This window comes from Ranitomeya imitator, chromosome 5 (assembly GCF_032444005.1).
Source record: "Ranitomeya imitator isolate aRanImi1 chromosome 5, aRanImi1.pri, whole genome shotgun sequence".
NCBI lineage: Eukaryota > Metazoa > Chordata > Amphibia > Anura > Dendrobatidae > Ranitomeya > Ranitomeya imitator.
This window is the reverse complement of record NC_091286.1, coordinates 553237190-553251580: the sequence shown is the minus strand read 5'-3', so window position 1 is coordinate 553251580 and position 14391 is coordinate 553237190. Positions and strand designations below refer to the sequence as shown.

The 14391-nt window shown below is 46.7% G+C and overlaps 1 protein-coding gene across 4 annotated transcripts in view; it reads right to left on the bottom strand.

The window, feature by feature from the left end:
- FAM124B (family with sequence similarity 124 member B) overlaps window positions 1–14391 on the bottom strand; it is a 65336-nt gene that overhangs the window by 21882 nt on the left and 29063 nt on the right. The window lies entirely within an intron of this gene.

The following is a 14391-nucleotide window of genomic DNA, read 5'->3' as shown; positions in this document are numbered from 1 at the left end:
CCAGCAATCATTAAACTAATGCATGTAACTGTTCTGGTGCGGCTGGTGACTGGGCGGGACAGCCGCACTCTAAGACCGGAGTCACACTAAACGTATGAAAAATCGGTCTGAGTCTCCATAACGAGTCGCACAAGTGTAATGCGAGTGTCATGCGAGTACAATCCAATGTATCATAACTAGCACCCGATTTACATCTGAATGCAGTGCGATTGCTGTCCAACTGCAATGCAATTTTAACATGAGATTTTACATCCAGAAATTCTCTATGTCATTTACACATCATTTTCAAAGGAAATATTCGTCAAAACACAAAGACACATAGATAAAGAAAAGCCAGTAATTCATGTGCCGCATACAGTAAAATCACAGGTTAGAATAGAATACAGAGAATAGATATATACACATAGAACACATAGATATATAGATGTCAGTGGCACACATATACAGCACAGACCAAAAGTTTGGACACACCTTCTCATTTAAAGATTTTTCTGTATTTTCATGACTATGAAAATGGTAAATTCACACTGAAGGCATCAAAACTATGAATTAACACATGTGGAATTATATACTTAACAAAAAAGTGTGAAACTACTGAAAATATGTCTTATATTCCAGGTTCTTCAAAGTAGCCACCTTTTGCTTTGATGACTGCTTTGCACACTCTTGGCATTCTCTTGATGAGCTTCAAGAGGTAGTCACCGGGAATGGTCTTCCAACAGTCTTAACATATGACATATGATGACATATACAATTAGTACAGTGTGTTTGCAAATTACTGTACATGTATTTAATTAATAAAAGATTATTTCTCTGAAAAAATGGCGTGGGATCCTGCGCAATTTTCATAACCAGCAGAGGGCAAGCCAATGGCAGGGTCACATGTTTATAGCCTGAGAAGGAGGTAATATGTTATGAAAGGCAATTCAGTACTACAATGGACATAGCGGTCAGAGCACATACAGTGATCTGACAATAACCCAAAATCATAGAACGAGCTCTGAGACGTGGGAACTCTGCAGACCGCAATCCCTAATCCTCTCCAAACAACACTAGAGGCAGCCGTGGATTGCGCCTAACTCTGCCTATGCAACTCGGCACAGCCTGAGAAACTAGCTAGCCTGAAGATAGAAAATAAGCCTACCTTGCCTCAGAGAAATACCCCAAAGGAAAAGGCAGCCCCCACATACAGGTCCTTCTCAAAAAATTAGCATATAGTGTTAAATTTAATTATTTACCATAATGTAATGATTACAATTAAACTTTCATATATTATAGATTCATTATCCACCAACTGAAATTTGTCAGGTCTTTTATTGTTTAAATACTGATGATTTTGGCATACAACTCCTGATAACCCAAAAAACCTGTCTCAAAAAATTAGCATATTTCACCCATCCAATCAAAAAAAAGTGTTTTTTAATAACAAACAAAAAAACCATCAAATAATAATGTTCAATTATGCACTCAATACTTGGTCGGGAATCCTTTGGCAGAAATGACTGCTTCAATGCGGCGTGGCATGGAGGCAATCAGCCTGTGACACTGCTGAGATGTTATGGAGGCCCAGGATGCTTCAATAGCAGCCTTCAGCTCATCCAGAGTGTTGGGTCTTGCGTCTCTCAACTTTCTCTTCACAATATCCCACAGATTCTCTATGGGGTTCAGGTCAGGAGAGTTGGCAGGCCAATTGAGCACAGTAATACCATGGTCAGTAAACCATTTACCAGTGGTTTTGGCACTGTGAGCAGGTGCCAGGTCGTGCTGAAAAATGAAATCTTCATCTCCATAAAGCATTTCAGCCGATGAAAGCATGAAGTGCTCCAAAATCTCCTGATAGCTAGCTGCATTGACCCTGCCCTTGATGAAACACAGTGGACCAACACCAGCAGCTGACATGGCACCCCACACCATCACTGACTGTGGGTACTTGACACTGGACTTCAGGCATTTTGGCATTTCCTTCTCCCCAGTCTTCCTCCAGACTCTGGCACCTTGATTTCCGAATGACATGCAAAATTTGCTTTCATCAGAAAAAAGTACTTGGGACCACTTAGCAACAGTCCAGTGCTGCTTCTCAGTAGCCCAGGTCAGGCGCCTCTGCCGCTGTTTATGGTTCAAAAGTGGCTTTACCTGGGGAATGCGGCACCTGTAGCCCATTTCCTGCACACGCCTGCTTCCTCAGGTTCCCCAAGGTCTGGAATCGGTCCTTCTCCACAATCTTCCTCAGGGTCCGGTCTCCTCTTCTCGTTGTACAGCGTTTTCTGCCACATTGTTTCCTTCCAACAGACTTACCATTGAGGTGCCTTGATACAGCACTCTGGGAACAGCCTATTTGTTGAGAAATTTCTTTCTGGGTCTTACCCTCTTGCTTGAGGGTGTCAATGATGGCCTTCTTGACATCTGTCAGGTCGCTAGTCTTACCCATGATGGGGGTTTTGAGTAATGAACCAGGCAGGGAGTTTATAAAAGCCTCAGGTATCTTTTGCATGTGTTTAGAGTTAATTAGTTGATTCAGAAGATTAGGGTAATAGGTCGTTTAGAGAACCTTTTCTTGATATGCTAATTTTTTGAGACAGGTTTTTTGGGTTATCAGGAGTTGTATGCCAAAATCATCAGTATTAAAACAATAAAAGACCTGACAAATTTCAGTTGGTGGATAATGAATCTATAATATATGAAAGTTTAATTGTAATCATTACATTATGGTAAATAATGAAATTTAACACTATATGCTAATTTTTTGAGAAGGACCTGTATAATGACTGTGAGTTAAGATGAAAAGACAAACGTAGAGATGAAATAGATTCAGCAAAGTGAGGCCCGACTTTCTTAACAGATCGAGGATAGAAAAGGTAACTTTGCGGTCTACACAAAACCCTAAAGAAAACCACGCAAAGGGGGCAAAAAGACCCTCCGTACCGAACTAACGGCACGGAGGTACACCCTTTGCGTCCCAGAGCTTCCAGCAACAAATTAGACAAGCTGGACAGAAAAAATAGCAAACAAATAGCAAAGAAGAACTTAGCTATGCAGAGCAGCAGGCCACAGGAATGATCCAGGGAAAAGCAAGTCCAACACTGGAACATTGACAGGAAGCCAGGATCAAAGCATTAGGTGGAGTTAAGTAGAGAAGCACCTAACGACCTCACCAGATCACCTGAGGGAGGAAACTCAGAAGCCGCAGTACCACTTCCCTCCACCAACAGAAGCTCACAGAGAGAATCAGCCGAAGTACCACTTGTGACCACAGGAGGGAGCTCTGCCACAGAATTCACAACAGTACCCCCCCCTTGAGGAGGGGTCACCGAACCCTCACCAGAGCCCCCAGGCCGACCAGGATGAGCCACATGAAAGGCACGAACAAGATCGGGAGCATGGACATCAGAGGCAAAAACCCAGGAATTATCTTCCTGAGCATAACCCTTCCATTTAACCAGATACTGGAGTTTCCGTCTAGAAACACGAGAATCCAAAATCTTCTCCACAATATACTCCAATTCCCCCTCCACCAAAACCGGGGAAGGAGGATCAACAGATGGAACCATAGGTGCCACGTATCTCCGCAACAATGACCTATGGAATACGTTATGTATGGAAAAAGAATCTGGAAGGGTCAGACGAAAAGACACAGGATTAAGAACCTCAGAAATCCTATACGGACCAATGAAACGAGGTTTAAACTTAGGAGAGGAAACCTTCATAGGAATATGACGAGAAGATAACCAAACCAGATCCCCAACACGAAGTCGGGGACCCACACGGCGTCTGCAATTAGCGAAACGTTGAGCCTTCTCCTGGGACAAGGTCAAATTGTCCACTACATGAGTCCAAATCTGCTGCAACCTGTCCACCACAGTATCCACACCAGGACAGTCCGAAGACTCAACCTGTCCTGAAGAGAAACGAGGATGGAACCCAGAATTGCAGAAAAATGGCGAAACCAAGGTAGCCGAGCTGGCCCGATTATTAAGGGCGAACTCAGCCAAAGGCAAAAAGGACACCCAGTCATCCTGATCGTCAGAAACAAAGCATCTCAGATATGTTTCCAAGGTCTGATTGGTTCGTTCAGTCTGGCCATTAGTCTGAGGATGGAAAGCCGAGGAAAAAGACAAGTCAATGCCCATCCTACCACAAAAGGCTCGCAAAAACCTTGAAACAAACTGGGAACCTCTGTCAGAAACGATATTCTCTGGAATGCCATGTAAACGAACCACATGCTGGAAGAACAATGGCACCAAATCAGAGGAGGAAGGCAATTTAGACAAGGGTACCAGATGGACCATCTTAGAAAAGCGATCACAGACCACCCAAATGACTGACATCTTTTGAGAAACGGGAAGATCAGAAATAAAATCCATAGAGATATGTGTCCAAGGCCTCTTCGGGTCCGGCAAGGGCAAAAGCAACCCACTGGCACGAGAACAGCAGGGCTTAGCCCGAGCACAAATCCCACAGGACTGCACAAAAACACGCACATCCCGCGACAGAGACGGCCACCAAAAGGATCTAGCCACCAACTCTCTGGTACCAAAGATTCCAGGATGACCAGCCAACACCGAACAATGAACCTTAGAGATAACTTTATTGGTCCACCTATCAGGGACAAACAGTCTCTCCGCTGGACAACGATCAGGTTTATTAGCCTGAAATTTTTGCAGCACCCGCCGCAAATCAGGGGAGATGGCAGACACAATTACTCCTTCCTTGAGGATACCCGCCGGCTCAGACAAACCCGGAGAGTCGGGCACAAAACTCCTAGACAGAGCATCCGCCTTCACATTTTTAGAGCCCGGAAGGTTTTGACAAAGTCAAAACGGGCAAAAAACAGCGACCAACGAGCCTGTCTAGGATTCAACCACTTAGCAGACTCAAGATAAGTCAAGTTCTTATGATCAGTCAATACCACCACGCGATGCTTAGCTCCTTCAAGCCAATGACGCCACTCCTCGAATGCCCACTTCATGGCCAGCAACTCTCGGTTGCCCACATCATAATTTCGCTCAGCAGGCGAAAACTTCCTGGAAAAAAAAGCGCATGGTTTCATCACTGAGCAATCAGAACCTCTCTGCGACAAAACAGCCCCTGCTCCAATCTCAGAAGCATCAACCTCGACCTGGAACGGAAGAGAAACATCTGGTTGACACAACACAGGGGCAGAAGAAAAACGACGCTTCAAGTCTTGAAAAGCTTCCACAGCAGCAGAAGACCAATTGACCAAATCAGCACCCTTCTTGGTCAAATCGGTCAATGGTTTGGCAATACTAGAAAAATTGCAGATGAAGCGACGATAAAAATTAGCAAAGCCCAGGAACTTTTGCAGACTTTTCAGAGATGTCGGCTGAGTCCAATCATGGATGGCTTGGACCTTAACAGGATCCATCTCGATAGTAGAAGGGGAAAAGATGAACCCCAAAAATGAAACCTTCTGCACACCAAAGAGACACTTTGATCCCTTCACAAACAAAGAATTAGCACGCAGGACCTGAAACACCGTTCTGACCTGCTTCACATGAGACTCCCAATCATCCGAGAAGATCAAAATGTCATCCAAGTACACAATCAGGAATTTATCCAGGTACTCTCGGAAGATGTCATGCATAAAGGACTGAAACACTGATGGGGCATTGGCTAGTCCGAATGGCATCACTAGATACTCAAAATGACCCTCGGGTGTATTAAATGCAGTTTTCCATTCATCTCCTCGCCTGATTCGCACCAGATTGTACGCACCACGAAGATCTATCTTGGTGAACCAACTAGCCCCCTTAATCCGAGCAAACAAATCAGATCACGATGGCAAGGGGTACTGAAATTTAACCGTGATCTTATTTAGAAGGCGGTAATCTATACAAGGTCTCAGCGAACCATCCTTCTTGGCTACAAAAAAGATCCCTGCTCCTAATGGTGACGATGACGGGCGAATATGCCCCTTCTCCAGGGATTCCTTCACATAACTGCGCATAGCGGCGTGCTCAGGCACGCATAAATTAAACAGTCGACCTTTTGGGAATTTACTACCAGGAATCAAATTGATAGCACAATCACAATCCCTATGCGGAGGTAGGGCATCGGACTTAGGCTCATCAAATACATCCCGGTAATCAGACAAGAACTCTGGAACCTCAGAAGGGGTGGATGACGAAATTGACAGAAATGGAACATCACCATGTACCCCCTGACAACCCCAGCTGGACACCGACATGGATTTCCAATCTAATACTGGATTATGGGCTTGTAGCCATGGCAACCCCAACACGACCACATCATGCAGATTATGCAACACCAGAAAGCGAATAACCTCCTGATGTGCAGGAGCCATGCACATGGTCAGCTGGGTCCAGTATTGAGGCTTATTCTTGGCCAAAGGCGTGGCATCAATTCCTCTCAATGGAATAGGACACTGCAAGGGCTCTAAGAGAAACCCACAACGCTTAGCATATTCCAAGTCCATCAAATTCAGGGCAGCGCCTGAATCCACAAATGCCATGACAGAATACGATGACAAAGAGCAGATCAAGGTAACGGACAGAAGAAATTTTGACTGTACTGTACCAATGGTGGCAGACCTAGCGAACCGCTTAGTGCGCTTAGGACAATCAGAGATAGCATGAGTGGAATCACCACAGTAGAAACACAGCCCATTCAGATGTCTGTGTTCTTGCCGTTTAACTCTGGTCAAAGTCCTATCGCACTGCATAGGCTCAGGTTTAAGCTCAGGTAATACCGCCAAATGGTGCACAGATTTACGCTCACGCAAGCGTCGACCGATCTGAATGGCCAAAGACATAGACTCATTCAGACCAGCAGGCATAGGAAATCCCACCATGACATCCTTAAGGGCTTCAGAGAGACCCTTTCTGAACATAGCTGCCAGCGCAGATTCATTCCATTGAGTGAGCACGGACCACTTTCTAAATTTCTGACAATATACCTCTATCTCATCCTGACCCTGACAAAGAGCCAGCAAATTTTTCTCTGCCTGATCCACTGAATTAGGTTCGTCGTACAGCAATCCGAGCGCCAGGAAAAATGCATCGATATTACTCAATGCAGGATCTCCTGGCGCAAGAGAAAATGCCCAGTCCTGAGGGTCGCCACGCAAAAAAGAAATAACAATCAAAACCTGTTGAACTGGATCACCAGAGGAGCGAGGTTTCAAGGCCAGAAATAATTTACAATTATTTTTGAAACTCAGAAACTTAGTTCTATCTCCAAAAAACAAATCAGGAATAGGAATTCTTGGTTCCAACATAGCTTTCTGATCAATAGTGTCTTGAATCTTTTGCACATTTATAACGAGATTATCCATTGAAGAGCACAGACCCTGAATGTCCATGTCCACACCTGTGTCCTGAACCACCCAAATGTCTAGGGGAAAAAAAAGGCAAAACACAGTGCAAAGAAAAAAAAATGGTCTCAGAACTTCTTTTTTCCCTCTATTGGGAATCATTAGTACTTTGGGCTTCCTGTACTGTTATGAAAGGCAATTCAGTACTACAATGGACATAGCGGTCAGAGCACATACAGTGATCTGACAATAACCCAAAATCATAGAACGAGCTCTGAGACGTGGGAACTCTGCAGACCGCAATCCCTAATCCTCTCCAAACAACACTAGAGGCAGCCGTGGATTGCGCCTAACTCTGCCTATGCAACTCGGCACAGCCTGAGAAACTAGCTAGCCTGAAGATAGAAAATAAGCCTACCTTGCCTCAGAGAAATACCCCAAAGGAAAAGGCAGCCCCCACATATAATGACTGTGAGTTAAGATGAAAAGACAAACGTAGAGATGAAATAGATTCAGCAAAGTGAGGCCCGACTTTCTTAACAGATCGAGGATAGAAAAGGTAACTTTGCGGTCTACACAAAACCCTAAAGAAAACCACGCAAAGGGGGCAAAAAGACCCTCCGTACCGAACTAACGGCACGGAGGTACACCCTTTGCGTCCCAGAGCTTCCAGCAACAAATTAGACAAGCTGGACAGAAAAAATAGCAAACAAATAGCAAAGAAGAACTTAGCTATGCAGAGCAGCAGGCCACAGGAATGATCCAGGGAAAAGCAAGTCCAACACTGGAACATTGACAGGAAGCCAGGATCAAAACATTAGGTGGAGTTAAGTAGAGAAGCACCTAACGACCTCACCAGATCACCTGAGGGAGGAAACTCAGAAGCCGCAGTACCACTTCCCTCCACCAACAGAAGCTCACAGAGAGAATCAGCCGAAGTACCACTTGTGACCACAGGAGGGAGCTCTGCCACAGAATTCACAACAGTAATACCCATGGAGCTTCCCAGGCTATTAATATCAGCTCACAACTGTATAATTAGCCTTTACTGGCTATTAGAATGGGGGACCCTAAAAAAATGATATAGGGTCCCCTATAATTAATGACCAGCAAAGGCTATGCAGACAGCTGCAGGCTGATATTAATAGCCTATGAAGGGGCCATGGATACTGCCCCCAAGGCTAAAAACATCAGCTCTCAGCAATCCCAGAAAAGGCACATCTCTAAGATGTGCCAATTCTGGCACTTAGCCTCCCTCTTCCCACTTGCCCTGTAGCAGTGGCAAGTGGTGTGATAGTTGGGGGGCTGATGTCACCTTTGTATTGTCAGGTGACATCAAGCCCAGAGGTTAGTAATGGAGAGACGTAAATAAGACACCCTGTGATGGTGTGACATGCTATGTGGGTATCATTTTTGTGTATATTTAAATTTTACTTATTTTCATGGTGTTCTCTTGTGGGATGAATTGTTATTTGCCTTCTGATATTCTCCCCACAGTTCTGTATTGTTATCTCTCCACAGAGTCAGTGAATAATGTTGTTTGCTAATATGCTAATGACATGTTGACCTAGCTTGTTGAAACAATGAGCCCCTGCGACCCACCCCCCTAACCTGTGAATGAGGAGAGGGACTTGAAAATATCAGGGAGGTGAGACAGAGATCAGATCCTGTGTGGAACCATGATGTGAAGAGCATATCAGAGAGAGAAAGAAGGGAATATGGACTGTTATCCTCTGTGCTGGATTGCTGGACTTTTATTCTGTAACTGAACTGCATTCGTGTTCTGGAATATTTTATCCTTTGTGTGGTGGATCGTATATGGACCTTTCGTACTTTTGCCTAAATAAAGGTCTTGGGATTGTTCACTCTTCGCTGGCTCTGTTGATTGTGTGGTACCAGAGAAGGAACCTGTGACAATTGGTGGCAAGCAACAGGATCAACAGAGCATAACCTAATGGAGAACCACCCACAGAGTGAGTACAGAAATTGGACTGTATCTAGTTTACAGGAGAGAGCCAGAGACCTGGGCCTGAACTACCAGGGACTGACTAAAGAGGCCTTAATTGACCTACTGGTGGGTACTAGCCAGGCCACCTACTCCCATATGTCTGAAGGACGAGCACTGGAGATGAGGACCCCCACCTCAAAATGCCAGTGGGTGGTGTGGTACGAAGAAGAGATGGCGGTTCTGGGCAAAAGGCATCTCCCAGGAGTACAAGGAGGAGGCTGCCCGTCGGGCACAGCGGAGACAAGAAGCAATGAAGCTTGAAAGAGGGAGTAACGCAATGTGGAATGTAAACCCAACGATCCAGGAGCCTGTGCGGATCACCCGGACAGAGTTTAAGCCATTTGATGAGGCTTCCGGAGATGGGGAGGGGTTCTTCAAGGACTTTGAGCAGCAGTGTGCTGTGATGGAGGTGCCCCACTATGGCTGGATGTGTTTGTTAGTGGGGCTCCTGAACAGTAGCCTGGCGGAGGCTTACCGAACAATTGACTCACAGCGGAATCAGGATAATAACATTGTAAAGCAGACTATCCTGGATTACCATGCTATCACCCCAGACTCATATAGGGCCAAGTTCCGAGACCTCCCATGCACCACGGGGGGATCGTTTAGGATGTATGCACAAAAGATGTCCCAGGCATGTTGAAGATGGCTGGAAACAGAAAATGCCTTTACTGTGGAAGATGTTATACAGGCATTCCTTATAGAACAATTTCTTGCCAAGTGCCCCGCAGAGGTACGGGAATGGGTCCGGGAGCGCACGCCGTGCACCGTGGATAGAGCTGCAGCCCTGGCCGATGAAGTCCTTACTATCCGACCGCAATGGAGGAGGCTTCTGGACAATGAACCACGGCCTTCTCCCGCGCCCCGTCCCCCTCCGATTATATCTGCCCCTCCACCCAGCCGCAGGCCGATGACAATCACAGATCACAATCCTGGGCCCCAACAGTTCCGACCACGACCTGGGGGTATCACAGAGAGGAGATGTTACGGGTGTGGGCAACCTGGACATTTGCAGTCTGGCTGTCCCTCAAGGATTTGGAGGGAGCCCCCCGCAGCCCCACCTCGTCCAGTGCATCTTGTGCACTCCATCCCGCCTGAGGAAGAGCTACCACCACCCCCACCAGAATGGACCACCGACCACGGCACTATAGATACCGCTCCTGGAGTGTACGGACTTCGGCCTTTGTCCATCAAAAATACAGAGCAACGGCATTGCTACCTGCAGGATGTCTTAATTGATGGATACAAAGTGTCGTGATTTAGAGACACGGGGGCATTCCTGATTATCGCTGACCCCCGTGTGGTTCGACCCGAGGCAATTCACCAGGGCCTGGGAATTCCCATTGTCCTGGCGGGGGTGTCCGCAAATATATACTGCTAGCTTTGATACGCTTGGATTATGGTTTTGGAGAAAAACTGTGTTGGGTTGGAGTTATAGGAGGACTTCCTGCAGATATCCTCCTTGGAAATGACATTAGGGAGTTACAAAGTCATTTTGTGGGAGCAGAAGGTCCGTGGGCCTCTCAATCTTCAGAAAGAACAATTAGAGGGAGATATCACAGATACCGGAAAGCCCATCATTCCCTACGTTCTAGAGTTCAGAGACTGTCTCACCCAGCTAGCTACCTTGGCTAATAAACATCAGTGAATAGCCCAGTCCAGTCAAAAAGCCTGGTATGACTATAAAGCCAGGACCCGGGACTTTATGGATAACAAGTGCTCATGATTATTGCAACCCCTGCCACTGTACAAGGAACTATAAACAGTGGAGCAAAGTGGACTAAAGTGAGCAGGCCAGAGGTCTGTGTAGACCAAATGGTGTGCTCACTTACTATGAGGGGGGAGAGGTTGTGATGGTGTGATATGCTAGGTGGGTATCATTTTTGTGTATATTTATATTTTACTTATTTTTATGGTGTTCTCTTGTAGGATGAGTTGTTATTTGCTATCTGATATTCTCCCCACAGTTCTGTATTGTTATCTCTCCACAGAGTCAGTGAATAATGTTGTTTGCTAATATGCTAATGACATGTTGACCTAGCTTGTTGAAACAATGAGCCCCTGCGACCAACCCCTCTAAGGGTACTGTCACACTATACGATTTACGAACGATCACGACCAGCGATACGACCTGGCCGTGATCGTTGGTAAGTCGTAGTGTGGTCGCTGGAGAGCTGTCACACAGACAGCTCTCCAGCGACCAACGATGCCGAAGTCCCCGGGTAACCAGGGTAAACATCGGGTTACTAAGCGCAGGGCCGCGCTTAGTAACCCGATGTTTACCCTGGTTACCAGCGTAAAAAAAACACACTACATACTTACATTCCGGTGTCCGTCAGGTCCCTTGCCGTCTGCTTCCCGCACTCACTGACTGCCGGCCGTAAAGTGAAAGCACCAGCACAGCGGTGAGTCACCGCTGTGCTCTGCTTTCACTTTACGGCCGGCAGTCAGTGAGTGCGGGAAGCAGACTGCAAGGGGCCTGATGGACACCGGAATGTAAGTACGTATGTAGTGTTTGTTTGTTTTTTACGCTGGTAACCAGGGTAAACATCGGGTTACTAAGCGCGGCCCTGCGCTTAGTAACCCGATGTTTACCCTGGTTACAAGCGAACGCATCGCTCGATCGGTGTCACACACACCGATCCAGCGATGACAGCGGGAGAACCAGCGACGAAAGAAAGTTCCAAACGATGTGCTACGGCGTACGATTCTCAGCAGGGTCCCTGATCGCTGCTGCGTGTCAGACACAGTGATATCGTAACGATATCGCTGGAACGTCACGGATCGTACCGTCGTAGCGACAAAAGTGCCACTGTGTGACGGTACCCTAAGGCTACTTTCACACTAGCGTCGTGTGACGGACGTTGCAATGCGTTGTTTTGGAGAAAAACGCATCCTGCAAAGTTGCCTGCAGGATGCGTTTTTTCTCCATAGACTTGCATTAGCAACGCATTGTGACGTATTACCACACGTCGCATCCGTCGTGCAATGGATGCATCGTGTTTTTGGCGGCCGCGACGCACAAAAAACATTCAATGTAACTTTTTTTGTGCGTCGGGTCCGCCCATTTCGACTGCGCATGTGCGGCCGAAACTCCGCCCCCTCCTCCCTGGAACTCACAATGGGCAGCGGATGTATTGTAAAACTGCATCCGCTGCCCACATTGTGCTAATAAATCACACTGTCTGTCGGTACGTCGGTCCGACTGTTTGCGACAGCCCGTACCGACGGACTAGTGTGAAAGTAGCCTAACCTGTGAATGAGGAGAGGGACTTGAAAATATCAGGGAGGTGAGACAGAGATCAGATCCTGTGTGGGACCATGATGTGAAGAGCATATAAGAGAGAAAGAAGGGAATATGGACTGTTATCCTCTGTGCTGGATTGCTGGACTTTTATTCCGTAACTGTACTGCATTCGTGTTCTGGAATATTTTATCCTTTGTGTGGTGGATCGTATATGGACCTTTCGTACTTTTGCCTAAATAAAGGTCTTGGGATTGTTCATTCTTCGTTGGCTCTGTTGATTGTGTGGTACGGGAGAAGGAACCTGTGACACACCCCCATTACTACACCCCATATTCACATTGTAAAAAAACACCAAGAAAATAGTCCTTTAATTGAAAGAATAGCTCAGACTCCTTTAATATTCTTAATTAAACAATACTTATGACCTCACCCATTCCCCCGATGCCCTCATCATCTGAAAAAGAGGTTAAAAAAACAAACAACAGTATTCCTCACCTTTCCGCAGAGATGATTTTAATCCATTTGTCCCACGACGGGTCCAGCTCTTCTGCATCTAGATGGCAGGCTGCATGGATGCATGATGCATCCATACAGCCTGTCATCCAGTCGACACTAAGCACCATGTGATCAGTGTCTCCCTGTGAACTGCTATTTCCTCTCTGAGGGCACCATGAGCTTAAGAAAGTTCTCCTGTTCGCGATGCCATCTGACCGATCCTGCAAGTTCATGGTCAATGAACTCACTTTACCCATTCACAGTCGGCACTTACCTATTCCCACGGCGCTCGCACTGATGTCAGAAAGGTGAAGTGAGTTCACTGGCTGTGTACTCGCAGGACCTGTCAGATGGCACCACGAGCTGGAGAACTGTCCAGCCAGACATTTCCCCTGCAGTGAAAATCGCGGATGTAGTGGTTGTAGTTAGGGTTGAGCGAAACGGGTCGAAAATTTTCAAAAGTCGCCGACTTTTGGCAAGGTCGGGTTTCATGAAACCCGACCCGACCCGACCCCTGTGTGGGGTCAGCCATGAAGTCGGCGATCTTTTGAATCTGGAATCGGAATTCCGATACCGATTCCCGATATGTTTAAGATATCGGGAATTGGTATCGGAATTCAGATTTAAGTGTAAAATAAAGAATTAAAATAAAAAATATCGCAATACTTACCCTCTGACGCGCCCTGGTACTAACCGGGAACCTTCCTTCCTTAGAATCAGCCTTCCAGGACCTTGCGGTGACGTCGCGGTGACGTCGCGGCTTGTGATTGGTCGCGCGGCCGCCCATGTGACCGCTCGCGCGACCAATCAGAAGCCGTGACGTCACCGAAGGTCCTTCAAGTGCTGATTCTTAGGAAGGAAGGCTGTCGGAAAGAAGCAGGGCGCGTCCGAGGGTGAGTATATACCTAATAGGAATATACTCACCCTCGGACGCGCCCTGCTTCTTTCCGGCAGCCTTCCTTCCTAAGAATCAGCGCTTGCAGGACCTTCGGTGACGTCGCGGTGACGTCACGGCTTCTGATTGGTTGCGCGAGCGGTCACATGGGCGGCCGCGCGACCAATCACAAGCCGCAACGTCACCGCGACGTCACCGCAAGGTCCTGGAAGGCTGATTCTAAGGAAGGAAGGTTCCCGGTTAGTACCAGGGCGCGTCAGAGGGTGAGTATTGCGATATTTTTTATTTTAATTCTTTATTTTACACTAAAATATGGATCGCAGGGCCTGAAGGAGAGTTTCCTCTCCTTCAGACCCTGGGAACCATGGAAACCCAATGCACTGCATTGGGTTTCGGGTTTCGGCCGACCCCGACCTCGACTTTTTTATAGGATCGGCCAATTTCACTCGACCCGA